This window comes from Orycteropus afer, unplaced genomic scaffold (assembly GCF_000298275.1).
Source record: "Orycteropus afer afer isolate SDZICR_OR568_19922 unplaced genomic scaffold, OryAfe1.0 scaffold00146, whole genome shotgun sequence".
Lineage (NCBI taxonomy): Eukaryota > Metazoa > Chordata > Mammalia > Tubulidentata > Orycteropodidae > Orycteropus > Orycteropus afer.
In genome coordinates this window covers 6466139-6471532 of record NW_006921733.1, presented here as the reverse complement: position 1 = coordinate 6471532, position 5394 = coordinate 6466139, and positions in this window count along the sequence as shown.

Below are 5394 nucleotides of genomic sequence, written 5' to 3'. Positions count from 1 at the left end.
TCATCCTGGGAAGTTCAACCTGACAGCACTTGTTTAACATTTACTCTTTGTGATTGCTCCTCGTGAGCACATACGGGATTCTGATTCTGTAATATGAAGAAGCACAGATGCTACTAATTAATTAATAATTGAACTTAATATTCATCCAGATGCTACTGTATTACAGAGCTGCAAATAATTAAATATAATTAATTAGCTAATGATCCTAATAAGCTTAATTATGCTAATTGTCCAAATCCCAGAATGTTAAATTCTAGAGAACTGAAATCAAGATTTATATTTTAGGACAATTGGCAGAGCACAGTTAAAAAGAAACACACACACACACAAACATACACACACACATATGGATATACAGCTGTGAGTGAGTGATAAATATATAAGTGCTGGAAAACTAGGAAAATATTTTCAGAAGATGAAAGAGGATGTCATTAGAAAATATTAAGGAGTATCTGGAAGAAACTAAGCAGATAAGAGTAGAATTAAAGTGAAATCAAACAAATAAAAGAAAATATTTATGTAAGTAGACAAGATTTTTTTTAAAAGAGTTTTCCAAACATATCCCCTGTTGCTATTGTTGTCAAGTGCCTTCAAGTCAGCTCTGACTCATAGTGACACTATATATAACAAACGGAAACACCGCCCAATTCTGTGCCACGCTCACCATCTTGGTTGTACCTGAGACCATTGTTGCAGCCACTGTGTCAATTCATGTGGTTGAGGGCCTTCCCCTTTTTTGTTAATTCTCTGCTTTACCAAGAATGATATCCTTCTCCAGGGAAACGTTATGACCAATGTAGGTCAGACAAAGTCTAGCTATTCTTGCTTCCAAGGAACATTCTGGCTTCACTTCTTCCAAGACAGATTTGTCAGTCCTTTTGGCAGTCCATGGTACTTTCAACATTCTTCAACAACACACAACTCATAAGTATCAACTCATTTTTGGTCTTCCTTATTCATTGTCCAGCTCTCACATGCATATATGGTGATTGAAAACACCCTGGCTTGGGTAAGTGCACCTTATTCTTCAAAGAGACATCTTTGCTTTGTCAGGTCTTTACAGAGGTCTTTTGCAGAACATTTGCTCAGTGCAATATGATATCCGATTTCTTGACTAATGCTTCCATTGGTGTTGATTGTGGAACCAAGTAATATGAAATCATTGACAACTTCAGTCTTTTCTCCATTCATCATGATGCTACTTATTGGTCCAATTGTGAGGATTTTTGTTTCCTTTATGTTGAGATGTAATCCATAATGCAAACTGTTATCTTTAATCTTCATCAGTAAGTGCTTCAAGTCATCCTCATTTTCAGCAAGCAAAGTTGTGTCATCTACATATTACAGGTTATTAATGAGTGTTCCTTCAATCCTGATGCCATGATCTTCTTTATATAATCCAGCTTCTCAGATTATTTTCTCAGTATACAGATTGATTAAGCGTGGTGAAAGGATACAACCTGGACACACTCCCTTCCCAATTTTAAACCATGCAGCATTCCCTTGTTCTGTTTGAATGACAGCCTCCTGGTCTATGTATAGGTTCCTCATGAGCACACTTAAATGTTCTGGAATTCTCATTCTTCTCAATGTTATCCATAATTTGTTATGATCCACACAATTGAATGCTTTTGCATAGTAAATAAAACACAAGTAAACATCTTTCTGGTATTCTTTGCTTTGGGCTAAGATCCATCTGACATCAGCAATGATATTCCTTGCTCCACATCCTCTTCTGAATCCAGCTTGAATTTCTGGAAGTTCTCTGCAGTCAATAAATTGCTGTAACCATTTTTGAATTATCTTCACCAAGACTTTACTTGTGTGTGATATTAGTGATTGTTGTTGTTGTTATATACCGTTGAGTTGGACCTGACTCATAGTGACCCCTCCTTGGGTTTCCGAGGCAGTATCACTATGGAAGTAGTTTGCCCCATCTTCCTTCCAAGGAGTGGCTGGTGGGTTTGAACTGCCAGTCTTGTGGTTAGCAGTCAAGTGCCTTAGGCACTATGCTACCAGAGCTCCCGATATTAATGATATTGTTTGATAATTTCCACATTCTGTTGGATCACTTTTCTTTGAAATGGGCACAAATATGGATCTCTTCCAGTCAGTTGGCCAGGCAGCTGTCTTCCACACCTCTTGGCATAGATGAATGGGTGACTCCAGTGTGACATCTGTTTGTTGAAACATTTCAATGGGCATTCTGTCAATTCCTGGAGCCTTGTTCTTCATCAAGAAAGCCCAAAATCTGAAGGCACAGGCTTGAGAGCATTAATCATTCATGAGCAGTTTGGAGGATGATGAGGAATGTAAGTGACTCCGGGTGAGTACTGATTATTTTGACAGGTTTCTCTCAATCCTGGCTATACATTAACATTGCCTGGCAGGCTTCAAAACCACACAATGTTCAAGCTTTGCTCCAGATCATTTATATATGAGGATGAGGCCTGAGTGACAGTGTTTTATCAAAAGCTCCTGGGGCAATATTAACATGCAGTTGGAATAAGGAACCTTGAGTCTGCATCTGCATTTATACGTATTAACTTACATGTAAGAGTCACCAAGTTTTTTTTAGAAGAACTAGCAGCATCAAAGAAACAAAAAAGTAAGCACCATATAGGTAAAGTTTTCTTCTCTGAGAAAGCTAAGCTAATGCAGAACACAGAAAATGACATGAAAAATCATAAATGTTATCCTCAGATAGACACAGATGACAGCATATTCATAAAATTGCTGAGGAAAAGAGGCAAGTGAAAGTCAAGAATTCTTGGAAGTAAAATGCATAGCAGGTAGTACATTTTTAGAAAACACAGTAGAGGGGAAACATTAGTGATGTGGGTGATCAAACTGAAGAATTCATTTAGAATCCAGTGCATAAGGATGAAGAAAAGAAAATACAATAGAAGGATCTAAAAATACAGAAGATGGCTTTAGAAAATTCCCTCAAAATCTGTGAGCTTTAAAGGTGGAGGCCTACAAATGACAGACAAGATAAATTTGACCAACCTTTCAACAGAGAAAAGACAGACAAAAAATTTTAAAAGATACTGGAAAGCATCAGAGAGCTAAGAGGCAATGATGATGATGAAGCCATGATCCAGGGGAAGAATAAAACAATTAAATATTCTGGAATTCCCATCCTTCTCAATGTTATCCAAAATATGTTATGGTCCATGTAGTCAAATGCTTTTGTATAGTCAATAAAATACAAGTAAATGTCTTTCTGGTATTCTTTGCTTCTGGCCAAGATCCATCTGACATCAGCAATGATATCCCTTGTTCCACATCCTCTTCTGAACCCAGCTTGCATTTCTGGAAGTTCTCTGTTGATATACTGCAGGCACAATTTTTGAATTATCTTCAGCAAGATTTTACTGTGTGTGATATTAATGATTTTCAATAATGTCCACAATCTGTTCAATCACCATTCTTTGAAATAGGCACAAATATGGATCTCTTCCAGACAGTTGGTCTGGTGGCTGTCTTCTAATTTCTTGGCATAGATGAGTAAGAGCCTCCATGTGGTATCCATTTGTTGAAACATCTCAATGGACATTCCATCAATTCCTGGAGCCTTGTTTTTTTGCCAATTCCTTCAGTGCAGCTTTGATTTTTCTCTTCAATATTTTTGGTTCTTGATCTTATGCCACCTCCTGAAATAGTTGAACATCGACATCCATTTTGGTCTTTTCTTTCTTTCCTGTCTGTAATGACGTTTTCCTTTTTCATGGATGATATTCTTGATGTCATCATACAATTTCTCTGGTTTTTAGTCATTGGTTTTGAGTGTGTCAAATCTATTCTTCAGATGGTCTCTAAATTCAGGTGAGTTATGATCAAGGTCATACTTTGGCTTTTGTGGACTGGATTTAATTTTCTTTAGCTTCAACTTGAACTAGCATATGAGCAATTGATGGTTTGTTCCACAGTCAGGTCCTGGCATTATTCTCACCAGAGATATTTATCTTCCCCATCGCCTCTTTCCACAGAGGTAGTCAATTCTATTCCTGTGTATCACATCTGATGAGGTTCACATAGCAGCCACTTATGTTGTTGAAAAAAGGTATTTGCAATGAACAAGTCATTTGTCTTCCGAAATTCTATCATGTAGTCTCTAGTGTCATTTCTTTTCTTTTTTTCCATTTTTTAAATTGTGATTTGGGTGAAAATTTACACAGCTAGTTCACTTTGCATACAGCAGTTCACATATGCTTTGTCTCACGACACTGACCACGATTTACCACAATGCAACAGCTCCCCTCCCACTTCCTCCCCATAGTTACCTCTTCCCTGTGTTCAACCTACATGCACTCCTGCCCCCTGAGCTGTCTCCCTGTGCATAAGCAGCCCTTCTTTCTCCCATGATTATTCTCTCCAAGGAGTGTATCTACCTCAGGTAAATGTTCAACTCATATGCCTGTCTTTTGTTAGTCTGGAAGCCACAAGCGTGGGTTCAATTCCAGAACTGAAGGGCATCTAGGGGCCATAGTCTCAGTAGTTTCACCAGGCTCTTTCGAACTAACAAAACTGGTACCCCCCCCTTTTTTTTCTCCAAATGATTTTGAATTTTGTTCCACATTGTTCTCCCTCTCTACCAAGGATCTCCTACATAGATCCCCTTCCAAGTGGGTGAGAGTGGTAGCCAGACACCTTCTAGTTCTGGTCTCATAGTCATATAGGCTGCATGGTGTACCAGTTGCTAGGACTAATTATTTCCATGAATTTTTTTTTTTTTAATTCATCTTTGCTCTGGACAAGGAGAGACCCATCATTGCATCTAGATGGCATCTTGTTAACTTTTAAGATCCCAGTCGCTACTTGCCAAAGTAGGAGGTGGAACAGTGTTTTTTATAGTATGTTATGCCAATTGAGCTTGATGTCCCCTGCAATTATGGTCCCGAGCCCACACATTCCACTACTCGGGCCCTTTGGGTAGCTGGCTGTGGCCAATCAGTGACCACAACATTGCCCCTTGTCAGTGCTACTATACACCTGGGAATTCAGATAATACACATAAACTTATAGGACCATTGTCTGTCAACCCTATACATGTTCTTGGACACACTCCCCGCTTCATAGACCTACCTAATAGTTCAGCCTGTCCACCAATCTGTCCACCCATATACCTATGTTTGCCTTCATTAACAACATAGTACTCTATGTGCAAAATGGTTCATCTTTGTTGTCTGTACTTCCCATGTACTTCTCTATATCTTTCTCTTCCTCAATGCCACCACATAGATCACTCACATTTGGTACATTGCCCTTCTCTTCACCCAAATCAATACTTATCTCTATCTGTCTAACAGCGTTCCCTCCCCTCCCCTCCCACCCCTGGTAACCAACAAAGAAAATTTCCTTCCATAGATAAATATTTCCTTGACTTTTACA